Source organism: Macrotis lagotis, chromosome 4 (assembly GCF_037893015.1).
Source record: "Macrotis lagotis isolate mMagLag1 chromosome 4, bilby.v1.9.chrom.fasta, whole genome shotgun sequence".
In the NCBI taxonomy this organism is placed as follows: Eukaryota; Metazoa; Chordata; class Mammalia; order Peramelemorphia; family Peramelidae; genus Macrotis; species Macrotis lagotis.
The window spans coordinates 168,105,245-168,121,967 of NC_133661.1; the positions used below are offsets into that span (position 1 = coordinate 168,105,245).

The window sequence follows — 16,723 nt, forward strand, 5'->3', positions numbered from 1 at the left end:
TTTGTTTGGTTTGCTATTTTTCCTTTTTTAAATAAAGGTTAAAAAATGAATACATGCAAATTCTTTTTCCACTTCATTTTTTAACTTGAGAAACTTATCCAAGGATATTTTGTATACAAATGAGATAACAAAAACACTTTGAAGTTCTTTTGAAGGTAAAATTCAAAGTAAAAAGAAATAGCTTAGAGGATATATTCTATTTCATTTCTTTTATTATATTTATTTACTTCACCTATTCTGAATAGTTTACCTTAAGAGGTAACTGCTATTTATAATTTTCCACCAGGATGGGGTTAGATACATTAAAAGAGCTGTCATTCAGGTAAGAAGGCCATTACCTTAGTCACTTGGATTACTCATTTTAAGTATCTTCAACTTGCTCCAAATAGTTTTGTTACATGAATGACTTTTAATTCTTATTCTAAGTGAACATTTTTCCAAAACAAAAATTTCCCCACAAATGCAAATAGCACTTTCATAAGGTGTGTTGTAAATTTGGAAAGTCAATGACTTTGCCTCTGTCAAGAACAGTGTTCAGATAATGATTCTGAAACATTCCTGTCAGTCTAAGGTGATTTGTAAATGTATCATTCTTTGGGAAAAAGTTACAGGGAAGAAATGGTGCTACAGGTGTCATTTCACCATAATCCTTTGAAGTTGTTTTAAATATGATCATCTGAGGTTTTGACAGTGTAGTAGACGTTTGGAGGGCAGGTGGATCCAACATACAGGAAAATACAGGATTGCCTGGATTTATACAGGGAGGAAGACTGATAGGCTTTGGTTCTTTCACTGGAGGCAATTTCTTCTTAGTAGAAATACTTTTCTTTTTCTAAAAGATAAATACATCATATTATTCCTAGAAAGTCTGATAAAAAGGACTACTCTACTCAATAAGTATTAAGTCTCTACCTTATTTAAGGCACTTTGAGTGGAGAATATGAAAATAGTTCCTGCTCCCAAAGAGATTATGTCCTAATTAAGTAATGTAACATGAACACATCAACATAGGATAGGATTGAAAAGGAAGAGGGAATCGAGTGTTTCTGGAATATTTTAGGGGGTAAAGAAAGAGCACTAAGAGTGCAGGGAGGGATGATTAGGGACTGCTACAATCTACAAGGATCACCTGAGCTAAATTTTAAACGAAGATTAAGGATTCTGAAAGGGGAAGATAAAGTTAATTTTTAGGCTTGGAGCACAATATGTATGTATGGACATAGGTGGAAGATATATTAAATTAAAAAATAGCTAATCTTGTTTGGCTGGAATATAGGGATGTACATGATTTTGGGGAGTAATATGAAACAGGAACAGAATGGTAGTTTGAAGACAGGTTGTTGAGGACCTGTATTTTTATCTGTGAAGCAACAGGGAGCCACTGAGGGTTTTACAGCAAGAGAGTAAGCTAACTTACTGTGCATTAGGGAATTGGACACATATATGAAGGTGGGGGGGAGTTAGTCCAGGTGAGAACTGATAAAATACAGAAGTAGAGTGATAGGCATGCAAGGAGAGAGAAAAAATATTGTGGAGGTTTTGATGGGATTTGACAACTGACTAGATTTTTAAATTTTATTTTTGTCAATAAAAATACAAGTTGATAAATATGCATAATCAAGTAAAATTAGTTATTAGTTATTGCATTGGCTGAGGGTTTATGTGTGTATGTATATCTATCACCCTTCACTCTTGAGTCCATCTCCTTTGTCAAGAGGTGGGAAGAATGTTTCATCACTGTGGTCCTCTAGACTCACAACTGGTCACTGCTTGATAAGAATTCTTAAGGCTTAAAAAGTTATTTGCTTTTACAGTATTGCTGTTATTGTACAAATTATTCTCTCTCTTCTAATCAATTTATTCTGCATCAGCTCATATAAATTTCCCAGATTTCACTGAAACTCTTCACCATTTCTTAGATCACAATAATAATCTATTCTATTCATATAATTATAATTTGCTCATTCATTCTCCAACTACTCAATACCCCCTTAGTTTTCTGCTTTTTACTACATGAAAAGAACTTCTTTAAATATTATCAGAATATGTATGGGTCCTTTTCTGTTTCTTTGATCTCTTGGGGAGCTATAGGTTCAGTAGTACTTAGCATTGGGTTAAAAGGGCATACATGTAGAGTTTAATGACTCTTGGGGCATAGTTCCAAATTGCTTCTTATTTTTTAAAGTTATTACAATAGACACGTTGTAAAAGTAAACATATCCCCCCCCCTCCACACACATACACACAAAGAGAAACTTAAAATGAAAAAAAAAAAAGCTTGCTTCAGTCTGTATTTAGACACCATTAGCTCTGTCTTTGGGATGGAGAACATTCTTTATTATAAGTATATCGGAGAAACTTCTTAAATATTTTTTCCAGTTGCTTTTGCTCCATCCTATTCAAATTGCTTTTTAGAATGGCTGCACCAATTCACAGCTCTACCAATAGTACATTAAAGTGCTTGTTTTTCCACAGCTTTTCCAATATTTGTCATTTTACCTTTTTTTATTCAACTTTGCCAAAACAAGTGTTAATTTTTGTTGTTTCAGTTATGTTTGATTCTTTGTGACCCCATTTGGAGTTACTGGGGTTTTGGGTTTTTTGGCAAAATATTGGGGTCCATTTTCTAGATAAGAAAATGGAGGCAAATAGGATTAGGTGACTTGCTCAGGGTCACACAGATATTAAGTGTTTGAGGACAAATTTGAACTTGGGAAGATGGTGAGTCTTGCTAACCATTGTGCAACCCAGCTGCCCATTACTTTGATATTCATTTCTCTAATTATTAGTGATTTGGAGCATTTTTCATATTGCTATTAATAGCTTTAATTTCTTCCTCTGAAAACTGTTTATTCATATTCTTCTATCAACTGGAAACAATCAACTGAATCCAGAGAAAGAAGGGTCAAGACTAATTTTAAGATTATGAATTTGTGTGACTGGAAGTTGGTAGTACCTTCTTTGAACAAAGAATTTTGGAGGAAGGGTAGTTCAATCAGGACAATGAATTTAAATGTGAATTTTAGATGCTAGTAAGAGGGCATAAGAGGTCTACAGCAGGCAACTGACAATACAGATCAGAGTTCAGGAGCAGATGAAAAAGGGTAAAAATAGAAAAGTGTTCTAATATAGATTGGCTATAGTAGACATTTATTCATGAGATACAGAAGAAAACTTCAGCAAAGGAGAGTTGGAAAGGATTAGTCCAGAAAGAAGAGTCAGATGAAAACTGAATCATGGAAGTTACAGGAGGAAAGAATATCTTAGGGTTATGTGTAAGTATTAGACCAAGGTTTGAGAGAGCAATTTTATTGTTGTGGATGTAAAGCTATATTATGTGGGAGAGTAATGGAGAGTAATGAAATGCATGGTGAGGAAGAGGTAGGGAGCACATGTGAAATTTTTTGAGTATATATATTTACAAAAGTGAAAGTCATTTCCTTTGAGAGAGGTAATGCTGGGGATATAGATCAAAAAGGAAATAGTTGGTCAAGATGGTGGAGTAAAGGCAGGGACTCCAGTGAGCTCTCCTCCAAACCACTCCAAATACCTTTAAATAATGACTCTAATCAAATTCTAGAATGACAGAACCCACAAAAAGATTGAAACAATTTTCCAGCTTAAGACGTCTTGGAAGATCAGTGGGAAGGGTCTGTTGCACCAAGGTTAGAAAGGACCCACAGTGCACACTGGCAGCAACAGAGCAAAATGACTCCAGGAGGATGTAGGGTGCTGGGGTGCTTAGGTCCCTGGGGGCACTTGGGTTCATGTCACCAGAGTGAGAATAGAGCCCAGGCCAGGGCAGGCCTCAGGACAGATCTGGCCCAGGGGACAAGTAGACCTGGGGAGTCACCCCACAGCTGCTTCTAGAGTGCTCAGCCCACAAACTGTTAAAGGGGTCAAGGAAGATTGCAGAGGTCCCTGTTTTATCCCTGAAATAGGCCTCTCTTGCTTCATCCATACTCAGATCTGTACAATCTGGGTCCCCAGTCTCAGAAAAGGAACAGAAGCACGCAGAACTCACTGCGCAGCACAGTAGGGACTCTCCTCATGGTTCCAGGGAAGAAAGGAGGTTGTCTTGTCATCCACAGATGAGAGTACAGGCCAGGAGAGCAGTCATAGCCTCTTACAAGGCCTTGAAGGAATTGAGAACTTGTGGGTACCTGTGAGTGGGGGGTGTCCCTGAAAACAGCCTCAAAAATCTTCAAAAGCTTTGGACACCCTAGAAACAGAGTCCCACCTTATCAAAGAGTTAAAGTCAAGTCACAGGCTGGGGAAAAGAGCAAACAACAGAAGAAAAAAAAATCAACCATAGACAATTACTTTGGTCCTTTGGAGGATTAAAACACACACTTGGAAGGTAACAAAGTCAAAACTTCTGTATCCATAGCCTCCAAGAAAAACATAAAATAGTGTGCCTTGCTATGGTCGATCAGACTCCAAGGGGAGTTACCTGGTCAAATTTGTGCTTAAGGAAAATCACTGGTTCATGTGTGAAGCATGAACTGGAGGGAGATCAATTAAGCAGTTATTATAGTAGTCCAGGTAAGAGGTGATAAGGACCTAAACTAGAATTGCAGTCATGTGAGTAGAGAAAAGGGAATATATGCAAATGAGGTTGTAAAGGTAGGAATGGCAGTATTTGGCAATTGACTGAATATATGAATGAGTGATAGTGAGGACTCAAAGCTAGATGGTGCAGTGGATAGAACTGCGCCTGGAGTTAGGAAGATCTGAGTTCAAATCTTATCTCAGACACTTACTAGCTATGTTAACCTGGAGAATCCACTTAAACCCATTTGCTTTTTCTGTAAAATGGGGACACACTGGAGAAGGAAATGACAAACCATTCCAGTATTTTTGCCAGGAAAACCCACAGACTTTGAATCAGGCATGACCAAAAATCTGAACAAGTGAACCTTGTTTAGTAGAATAATAGTGGTACCCTTGACAGAAAAAGAGAAGTTCAGAAGAGGGGCATATTTTGGGGAAAAGAGAATGAGTTCTTTTGTAGACAGGTTAAGTTTGGAATCCAGTACGACATATCCTATAGGCAATTGGTGACGTGAAACTGAAGGTCAAGAAAGAGACTAGGGGGAGTATGTACATTATCTGGGAATCATCTGTTATGTAGGATAACTATACCCATGGAGGTCACAAAGTGGAAAAGTGAAGAAAAAGAAGAAAACATCCAAGACAAAGTCTTGGTATAAACTAAGGATGTCAAATATTAATCTGTAGACATCCAAATGGGGCCTGAATCAGATTAAAAGTTAACCAGAAAATATTTAACAAAATATATGAAAATACAATAAAACATAGATGATGTTAATTTGTGTTTTTTTTTATAAGTCTATATACAGACAGCAGGATCCTTATGGCCTTATGGTTGAGTGGCCCCTGTTGCTATTTGGGTTTTACATGATGAGAGCAAGAGAGCGAGAGAAAAGAGAGAGGGAGGGGGAGGGGGAGGGGGGGGAGGGGAGGGGAGGGGAGAGAGGAGAGAGAGAGAGAGAGAGAGAGAGAGAGAGAGAGAGAGAGAGAGAGAGAGAGATCATCAGGGCAAGTGGTTGGGATTAAAGAACATACAGAAGGGTTGACCTTGGTGAGAAGAGCTACCACTTCATCAGAGACTAAAGTAAAAAAAGGAGAAGAGAATGGGGGACAATATGGAATTGAGATGTAGAGAAAGGGAGGACCTCATGAGAGATGGTAGAAATGCAACAGGGTCTAAATGACTTAAGAAAAATGATTCAAAGATGCAAGGCAGTACCTTATTGAAATTATTGCCTATCAGGAAAGAAGGAAAACCTCAATCAGGGCTGATAATCTAAGGAAAAAATAAAAGATAAAAGAACAGAAAAAGAGAAAGATAAGTGAACACTGGGGATACTTCTCAATACCAAAACATTTTGCTACAATTACACACACACACACACACACACACACACACACACACACACAACACACACACAAAGTAACACTTCTCTGATCTACTGGCTTAGAAAAAGGTAAGTATAAGATAAACTATACTTGAAGAAGTCACACTGGTTCTTTTTGATAATAGTTTTTCCTTTATAGATGTCCACACATCATTCTTTTAACAATGTCTTAAAATTTTGCTAGGAATTCGAGCAAACACAATCTATAGTTTCCACTTTCTTTTTTAAAAAAAGCCAGGACATTTGCCATTCCCCAATCCTGTTCTCCATTATTTTATAAGAGAATTGGCAGTGGCTCAGTTCACATTCATCAGTTCTTTCAGAAGTGTGGAATGGAATCAAGTTCATTTAGGCTTTGTGAATTGTATTTTTAAAATGCATCTAGTTGTATCTTTTATTTTGATGAATTTTACCTTTTCATTAACTATTTTGTTTATTTTTAATATAAACATTATTTTTTGGTAGAAACGGAAGTAAAATAAGAGTGGAATTGTGTCTTCTGTCTTCTATTATTTTTCTCTCTTGACAGATGATCATGTTCCTTCTTTGAGCTTCTTTTCCCTTATTTTTGACATCCTTAGTGTTTGTCAGCCTTAGCTCATTGTGAACTTTAGCATTCTTGACACTCCTCTTACAGAATAGTATTTTGCTCTGTATTTATCCAGTATTGACTGATTTTGCTTTACTTCTCTCTCTTCAGTTTTAGAAAACTCTTTCATCTCAATTTTTTTTTCCCTTTAAAATCTTTATACCTTCCTATTCATTCTAGGATAATTTACCCTTAGAAGTTTAATTCATGAAATTCTATTTGTACCTTCCCTATATCTTTTGAAATTTATCATAAAAAGTTTATATCCTTCCAAGGCCTATGTTATTTTTGTTGGAAGAACCACTTCTTCTTTGGTGATGAAAAATCAGGTGTAGAATAGCAGCTCCCCTTTGCTGTTTTTTACCCTTTAAAAGATGAAATTGTTATGAAGATAAATCAAGAAGTTATTATTTACACTGATTTTGGAAAAAAGTTTGAGAAGATACTTGGATAACTGCAGTCCTGCATTACTACTATACTTACCATTTCTTCATTCCAGGTTTGTGATCTTTCTCAAAATTTAAGTGTTTTGGGGCAGCTAGGTGGCTTAGTGGATAAAGCACTGGCCCTGGAGTCAGGAGTACCTGGGTTCAAATCCGGTCTCAAACACTTAATAATTACCTAGCTGTGTGGCCTTGGGCAAGCCACTTAACCCAGTTTGCCTTGCAAAAAACTAAAAAAAAAATTAAATAAATTTAAGTGTTTTGTATAAACCAAGGTCAATATGACTTTTGCTTCTTCCTTTACTGATCTTTATCAAAATGGTATCTATCATGCTTCCTGGATTTCTTCATATGAATCTATTTTCTAAATTTACATTGCTACCTCTCCCAATTACTCCAGTTTGAGGTTAAATCTGTATTCCTGAATTAGGATTTTTAGTTGATTTTGCTTGTTACCCAAACTTTGTTCATTTGTATATGGACATTTGAAGCCTCTCTAAATTACTGGGTTTCTTAACTTCTGTTACTCTTATTAAATTGTAAAAATTACCTTTTTCATCATCTTCCTCCTTTTTTTCCTTTTAAAATTTTTTTATTAGATTTGTAAGATTCTAGGCAAATTCATTTTTTACCAGCTCTCATAAGCTCTATTCCACATTAAGAGTCCATCATTTCTTTTAAAAATTTTTTTTAAAAAAGCATTTATTTTGTCTTCTAAGTCGTAGGAATTGTGCCAATTTTAAAATATTTAATTTGATCCTTACAAAACCCTATGTGTTATTATCCCCATTTTACAATTTAGAAGATAAAAATAGAGGTTAAATGACTTGTTCAAGGTCATATAACTAATGTGAGACTGGATTTGAATTCTGGTTTTCCTGACTCCTGCTCCAGTGCTCTCTCCAACTTTTGTTTTGGTAAAGGTATCTAAGATAGCATCTTTTTCTTTCTTTTTTAATTTAATTTTTGTTTTGAATTCTTTTCCTCTCCTCTCACTGAAAAACACAATCCCTTAAAAATATCAAGCAAAACAAATTTCCATAACTGTTTAAATATAGATATGTTTATACACACACTCACACACACACACACACACACACAAAACGCTTCATTCTGTATTCTAAGTTCATTATCTTTCTACCTGAAGTTGGTAGAATGTTGTATCATGAGCCTTCTGAAATTATAGTTGGTCACATCATTGATCATATTGTTCTTTCCTATTTCTGCTTTTCTCTCTAGCTCTTTCCATTTTTTAGCCGTGATGAAAATCACTTCAGTGTCCTTAAGGGTTTCATTTTCTTATTTAAGACCTCATCATCCCTAGAATTGCTTTCTGTGTTCTTTCTGCCCATATTATTTGTTCCCATGTGAATCCATAGAATAGCAATTAAGTCAAGTTTTGGTAGTCTGTTATTTCTTGGATATATGCTTAAGGAACATAGCAAGTCTTTCTATTAATGTTAGACAGAGAAATAGTTGCTTCAGTACTCCTTACCATGTTAATATAATTACACAACTTCAGAATTTAAAGAAACCTCACATACAAAAAAAACTCCACTATAACATCCAGTGGTTTGTCAAAGCACTGAAGACCCCTCAAAAGCAAACACTACTCATTTAAACACTAGTCTTTTTTCCCTCTGATCCAGCACTGCTCTGATATGGGTCATAATTCCTTTCTGACTTTTAAGATTTCTTTACCTTGTGTCTTTAGTATTTTCCAAGGATTCAGGGATAATTTAGAAAAACATTCTTGGACTTCTTTTATAGAAAGAAGATCAGCCTACACTTTGAATTTAGGTAGCAGTTAACTTGCCAATGACAGAAAGACAAACATGGCATACTCTAGCTCATCATAAAATTCTTCTGGCCCCTCCATAATTATATGAAATAAGATCCTTGGACCTCAGTAATTCTTGTGACCAATTAAAGTGGAAGACTCCCTGTAAATCCTATCTTTTTGATTCATTTAGGCCTCCAGAGAGGATTTTTCAAGAGAGTGGGAAGGCATGAGATATCTTCTTTGACTAACCTAGATTTGAGTATCAGGAGATGGAAAGAATATCAGAGAAAGCAATTTAAGATGAAGGGAGTTTGTGAACAGAAGACCATTGGCTCCAGAGGACTTTACACAAGACATAAATGCTGTCTACATCAAATGATACATTAATTACTTATTTATATATTGCTTTTATGCATCCTTAAAGGCATCTCTAAAAAATTTTTTTGAAATTCTGTTGAAATACTGAAAATCTGCAACAAGAATGTACAGATTTGATGGGAGAAAGGGCAATTCAGCTATAGCTATTGTCTGATTAATAGAATTGATTCATATTACACTCCAATAAAAAGAGAGTTTGAATAACTGAAATAAGTAAAGTAAGAGATTCTTAGGAGACCCTTAGTTCAACTCAATAAGCATGTGGAGAATATAGTCTCACATTTACTCTTTGTATGACCCAAATAACAAGAGGCACGGTCTACTTCACAAATGCCTCACTGTATATTAAACATAATACAAGCTTATATTTTTAGAACATGTTTAACTTCTTCAAAGCACTTGAAATCTACTATTTTATCTCCCTGAAACCAAAAAAAAAATTAGCAAAATTATGCTTATTTTATAGCAGAAGGGAACCTTCCCAGAACAGCTCTGTTATTTGCCTAAAGTCACTCTGCTGTCTAATAGGCCTGGAGAGTTCAGGTCTCCTCGTTTTAGATTTGTGCTTTTTCCCTTAATTTGCTATATAATGTTCCTGGATAACTGCTCCACTAAACTTCCCAAACAGGTTCTAGGAAAGGGAATTTTTTCCAGTTAAGAAGTGTCCCACATCCCCAAGTTGCCTGATCTTTACTAGGCGAGGATTAACAGTCATCCCCTTGTCCTGGAAGAGGGAAAGGAGACAGTTGTGGTTACTTAGCTATGATGTTTTTCCCATGGCATATAAGACTAAGTTTCTAACTCCTGAAGAATAGCAGTGGGCATAAAAATATATGCATGCTGCTACATGTTTTGCATATATGTACCTATAAAACTGTAAGCTCTTTGAGTGCCACAAGAACTGCTGAACCTAAAACTTAATAAGTATCATTAAACTGAACCGATTTATCTTTGTATCTTCAGGGCCTATCCCCACAGTAGGTGCTTAGTAAAAATTTGTTTGATCAGTTATACTTACTATGTCGACTTTAGACTTGGGAAGACATGATTCCTTCAAGACAGGAAGCTTCAATAAAATTTAGACCAAAGAATTATTTTAAAGTTTTTATTTTTATTTGTTTACATTGTTAACGCAGTATTTAAATGTTGAACATATTTGACCCTTAACATTTAAACTTTGTTTTTTCAAATTACAATTTAATTACTGGTAATTTCTACTGTATCATCAAATTTGTGGTATCAGAAAAGAGTAGTGGTATGATGGAATGTTAGCGCTGGAAGGGGACAATGGACCCAGGGCCCCTTTCAGGATGCCCAGAGGGAGGACGAGACTCTTTGAAATCACATCTTGAGCATTACAACTTTTGGAAGCGACAATGTTTTTAAATTACGGACATTTAGGTTGTTTTTTAATTTAGCAACATTTAAATTTACTAAGTAATTTGCGAACACCCTACTGCCCCTCCGCCTTGGCTCTCCACAGGAGACGCCCCGGTTCCCCTTCACCTGCTAGTCCGCGGCCCCTGCGCTCAGACACAGTCTAGCTTTCCGGGCCCCGGCCCCGGCCCCGCGGGGCAGCTCGGGCTCGGGAGGCCAGCTCCCCGTTCCCCCGCCTCAGGCTCCCCACGTCGCCCGGCCCCTGCTCGGGGAAAGTCTCACCATTTCCGTCCGGCTCTTCGGCAATGGCAGCTCCCGCTACACCGGGTGCAGCCGGCACAGCTGTGGGCGGGCTGGAGGCCGCCCCGAGGGCCCGGCCCGCGCCGCCGCGCCGCCCCGCTTCCAGCCGAGCCTCCTGGAGCGGAAGAGAGACCGGCCGGGCCCCGCCCCCGACAGCCAGAGGTGCGCGGTCCGCCGGGGAAGTCCCGAGCCCGTTTCCACGACAACGAACTCGTGCTCGCCTAGCCGCGCCAAGGCCCGGATGTTGTGATCGCACAGCTGACACCTCGGCCGAGCCGCGGCTTCCTCATGGCTCCCAACGGTGGGGCCGCATGGCTCTGTGGGAACAGTAGTTCCTCGACCCCTCCTTCCCTCCAGGACGAGGCGGAGGGCGACTACACGTCCCGGCGTGCCCTGGGGCGCCGCCGCCGGTCGCCTCGTCACCTCAGCCGCGGCAGCCCGAGAAGCAGGTTGTTGTTTTTATGAGAGGCGTCACCGGGGACTCGAGCCTCGGATCGGCTTCGGGAGCCGGCTCCGGCCGCCTTCAGGTACTAGTCGCGTCGCGCCTGGTTCTCCCGGAGCCCGGCGGGGCCAGGTCCGGCTGCGGCTCGCCCGGCGGCTTCGGGTCCTCCCGGGGCTGTGCGCCTCGGCGTGTGCCAGCCCCCTCGGGGGCCCGCGGCTCGGGCTCAGGGAGGGAGGAAGGGCTTCGGCTCGGCTCCCTCCCCCCGGCCGGGGCCGCCATAGGGCCCCGCGGTCCCGCAGATGGAAGCGGCTCGGTGGGGCTCGGCCCCCTGGCAGCGACCGGCCTGGCCCCGGGGGGGCGGCAGCTTGTCCTGCCCCGAGGCTCCTCGCCTCCCGGGGGGAGCGGGGACCCCCGAGTGCCGGCGGGGGGCCGCGGCCGCCAAGTGTCAGCGCCCCGACGGGCCCCGGCACCGGGCAGAGCCCAGAGGAGCGCGGAGCCAGCCCCCGCGCCCCAGACCTCTCGGGGGTCCCGGAGGCGGCACCTGCCGCGGGGGAGGGGCCGGGCAGTGAGGTGACCGTCCCGTCAGAAATCCGGAAGTTGGAGCGGGAGGGGGCAGAAGACCCCGCAGCTTCTGGTGGGGGATGCCAAGTCTGCCAAGTCTGGGACGCCAGGCGTCGGCACAGCGCCAGCCGCGACCACACAGTCCGCAGAGTGCCGCCAACGGAGAACCCTGCCCCATCTTCCTAGTGGCGAAGTCGACTAGCTTCTAGTCAGAGGAAGGGGGAAAAAGGGCAAACTCGGTGGAAACGGCTTTATCCTTGCGGTTTGGCTGTGAAAGGAAGAAAGAGGATGTTGCTTACTGGTCAGGTGACCTTGGGCAAGCCCGGTTTGGGGCCTCCTGATCTAGATCTGCTATAATGTTTTGTTTATGGCTCACCTAGCATCCTCTAGCCAGTACTAATTGCTCCTCTGCCTCCCAGCTTCCAGCCTCTGTAATTCCAGTGCCTTCTCTCTGTCGATTATTTTTCTTTTTATCCTCCATAGAAGCCTGTTTGTAACTATTTGTTTGCTTGTTCTGCCCTTCGCTGAATTGTGAGCTCCTTGAGGTCAGGGATAGCCTGCTTGTTTTTGTATTTAAGGTTTTAGCAGTCGCCTAGTATATACTAGGTGCTTAATAAATATTTTTCAAATGATTGATTTTCTTTTCTATCCTTTAGATGTAGAACTGGGACAAATTTTCAAAGGCCTTCTAGAACATTCCTTTTACTTTACATTTGAGAAAACTGATCAGGGGCAAGTGGTTAAGTGAGTTGCCATAATCAGAATTGGAAGTACTACTTGGGTTTAGATGGGGGTTCATCAATGGCACCTATTCGCATAACTTGCCTATTGCACTTAGACAAAAATACTTTTTTTATCAGAAATATGTACTCATCATATATCTTCCACTAAACTTAGTTCCCTTTGAGGTTGAGTACTACATATATGTATATGTATATATATATGTGTGTGTGTGTGTACATGTAGGTTGAGTACTATATGTATATGTATATATATATATATATATATATATTTATATATTAGGTTTTTGCAAGGCAAACCGGGTTAAGTGACTCACCTAAGGTCACACAGCTAGGCAATTATGAAGTGTCTGAGGCAGGATTTGAACTCAGGTACTCCTGACTCTAGGGCCGGTGCTCTATCCACTGCACCACCTAGCCGCCCCTATATTCTTCATCTTTTATATATTCACCTTTTCCTCTAGCACACAGGAAGCACTGAATATTTGTTGAATGAGTAAATATACTTTGTCAAATAGAAGAAAGTCATAAAGGATAGACTAATAAGAACCAAACAAAATAGTCTTTGACCCACTCCACACAAACGCATATGTGTGTGTATGTGTATATGTATGTATATACTACAGATTGAGGAGATTTGGAGAGAAAGCTACATCTGGCCCCCAAAAGTCTTTTAAGTGTTAGTTTGTGAGGAAAACTTTTTATGTAAGTGTTAGCTATTATGTAAGTTTAACTCAAGCTTCTTACCAAAGATCCTAGGAGTGGTATTACTTTAAGCTTTTAGGTCTTTTATATTTACCCTCTTATTCCAGTCACTCAGGTTTACACTGTTAACTTTTCTCCTCTCTTTTCTCTCTCCCCCCCGCCCAATCCAATCTGAATCCTATCCTCTTTTTCTACCTTCACAAGATCTCTCATAAATGTCCTTTCTTGCTTTAGACAATAGTACTACTCAGGTGCAATCTTTCATAAACTTATAAACTTTCATAAACTCATAAAGCTAGGTGGGCAACCTTTCTCAATTCTCTCCTCTATTCCATTCTACATTCATCTGTGAAATTGGTTTTCTTCAATATCAGGTCTACCATGTCATTAACCATCCAATAAATTCCAAAGGTTTCCTCTTGTTTTGGGGATCAAAGGTAAAATCCACTGTTTAACCTTTAAACTCAATCTTCCTTATTTTGGTTTTAGCATTTTCTCCTTATTCTATGTAAAGTAGTGACACTCCATCTCCCATTTTCAGTCTAAAATCTTTTCTGGTTCACTTTGAGTCAACCCCAATTTTTCCTGAATGTCTTACTTGTATATAATTGTTTGCATATTGTCTTCCCATTTGGAAGCAAGTTACTTGAGGACAGCACTGTTTATTATCCTTTTAGCCTGGCACACAATGAAGTCTTCTTATGAAGCTAGGAAAAAATGGCTGGGAGAGGGGGGCATAAAGGATTGATGTGGGTTCATTTTGGGTGAAGAAATCACAAAAGACTGACTCAGGAGGGTAAGAAATGGCTTAAATTTTAATTCACAGATTGCTGCAACAGTTCACAAGTTACTGCAGAAAGTTCACAAATTAAGTTCTTTAGCAAGATAAAGTGAATTTTTAAGAAGATAGTAAGTTTAAGCAGAGAAGAAACAGCTACAAGCTGGGCTGGCGAGAACATCAAAGAAGTTAAGAAAGGAATAAAGAGGAGGGGAAGGAAACAGTCAGGAGATAGGTAGCTGGGCTTAGGATCATCTGGATCCAGTAGCATGGAGAAGAGAGATGTAATAGAGAGCCAAGCCTACCTTCTGTGCAGGGAGGAGTCGGGGAAGATGGTAAAAGGGTAACCTACCTGGATGTGACTGGAATTATATACCTTAGAAGGGTAAGAGCCAGACAGGTGGAGAAGGGATGGGGGGAAGGGGCTGAGTTGCTTTCTATTATCTTAGTGAATTTATATTTGAGAAGAGGGTTAGATTGAACAGTGGGGAGGAATGACTTAGTGGATTGAAGTCTGGGGCATAGTTCTTTCCTCCAAAATTTGCTTAGAGTTGGTCCTACTCTGAATCTCTTTGGCTACCTCTTCAACAATTTTAAGTACCTCAATTTTCCTTCCTCTTGGCATTTTACTTGTATCCCTGGGGTATAATAGCAAAAGGAAACAATCCATTCACCCTAGGAGTTTATTTTCTTTTGAGGTAAACCACTTATGGATTCAAAATAAATTTAAGGTATTTTTGGTTGGGGGAGAGGGGATGGTATTAGCAGCTGAGGTTGGGGAGAAGGGGATCAGAGCCCTGCAGAATTCAAAAGTATGTTATATTTATCTGAGCTTTGAAGCTGGTTTAGGGATTCTAAGAGGCTGAAGTATGGTGGAAATGTATTGGAGGGGATGTGGTGGGAGACACTATGTTCAAAGGCATGAGGATAGAAGATGGAATGGCATATATGATTGACAGCAAGTGGTTCATTCTGGGTGGAATGTAGTTTGTAGAAAGGAAAATAACATAAAATAAATCTGAAACTCTATACGTCAGAGTAGTGTATATTTTGACTTAGAGGTACTTGGGAGCCAATGGAGCTTTTTTTGAATAGGTGAGTGAGTGACCTGATTAAGGCTTCACTTTGGGATTATCACTTTGACAGCTGATGAGTTACCCCATCTTGGCCAAGGCAAGTCTTCATTTGTCTCTTGGTCCCTTTCTCATTGATCACATATCATTGAGCATTTGTTCCTCTATCCCTCATATCTTCCTTGGTCTCAGCCTTATCTTCTGTCCTTGCCCCCCCCAAAAAGTTTTCATATCTCAATAATTCAAAGCTAGAAGGATCTTACAGTTTGTCTAGTCCAATATTATTTCACACACTAAGACCCTGGGAAGTTGAATGACTTGCCCAGGGTCACAGACAGTAATTAAGAAAGCTGGAGATTGGAACCCAGTTCCTTTAGTGTTCTTTTCACTAGTGATAGTCTAGGAAAGAAGTAATGAGAATACTGCATGCTGTATTAGTTGAGAGAAAGGACTGCCTGGGGCAGGGGAAGCTAGGTGGCATGGTGGATAGAGCACCAGCCCTGAAGTCAGGAGGACCTGAGTTCAAATCCGACCTCAGACACTTAAAAAATTACCTAGCTGTGTGACTTTTTTCAAGTCACTTAACCCCACTGCCTTGCAAAAAAAAAAAAAGACTGCCTAGGAAAGATGGGTGAAGGAAAGAAGCAGGCATTCTGGAATGATAGAGCAGTGACTAGAGTCAGGATGAAATCATGCTCCTAACATTATCTATGTGAACTAATTTTCATCTTCTCATTCTCCAGATATGTGTATACAGATATTCTGTCTTGGGTTCTTTTTTTTTTTTCCTGTTTCTTTGCAAGACAATGGGGTTAAGTGATTTGCCCAAGGTCACACATCTAGGTAATTATTAAGTTTGTGTGAGGCTGGATTTGAACTCAGGTCCTCCTGACTCCAGGACCAATATTTTATTCACTGCACCACCTAGTGGCACCTTGAGTTCTCTTTTTCTTTCCATTCTTTACAATCTCAGCATTCTCATCTATTTCTTTCACTTGTACATATATACACATAACCACAGTTTTCTCATTAAACTCTATTTCCCACTACTTGCTAGCCATCTCAACTTAGATCTCTCACCAGTACCTCAAACTCTATGTTTAAATTAAACTAATTAATTTTCTACACTTTCCCCCCTCCTTTTAACTTCCTTAGTACTGTGGATGGCACCTATCTGCTGTCAGGAAATTAAGGACAAATTCTCTTCCTTTTCTTTCTCACCTTAGTACAGTTATTTGCCAAGACATGTTGAGTTTACCTGAATAATATCTTTTCCAATGTCAAATTGGAACTGACTTCAGGGATCATTTAATTTAATCCTCCCACTTTATTTTGAGGAAATATCTCTTGGAGATGTTTCTAAATCTAGTGCTTTCCTTTGGTACTCCTATCCTAATTTTGGACCTCATTTATTTCTTTCTTCACCATTAGAATAGTCTCCTATCCTCTCTTCCACTTTCTAGTGTATCTCACATGAGATATTCACTTAATAGCTGCCAGAATGATCTTCTTAATATATCAGGTCATTAACATTGTTCTTAACTCAGTGGCTCCTCATTTATGGGATAAAACACCTTATCCTGGCATTTAGACACAATTTGTCTCTAATCTA

At 39.8% G+C, this 16,723-nt stretch overlaps 1 protein-coding gene across 2 annotated transcripts in view; it reads left to right on the forward strand.

Moving 5' to 3' along the window:
• The first annotated feature begins 11,104 nt into the window (after positions 1–11,104).
• CCPG1 (cell cycle progression 1) overlaps positions 11,105–16,723 on the forward strand; it is a 54,874-nt gene continuing 49,255 nt past the window's right edge. Inside the window, exon 1 of one of the 2 annotated variants that reach the window (XM_074234619.1) lies at positions 11,105–11,339. The gene's annotated coding sequence lies outside the window, so the exon portion shown is untranslated. The remainder of the gene's footprint in view (positions 11,340–16,723) is intronic. The other variant, XM_074234622.1, reaches the window with a different exon arrangement.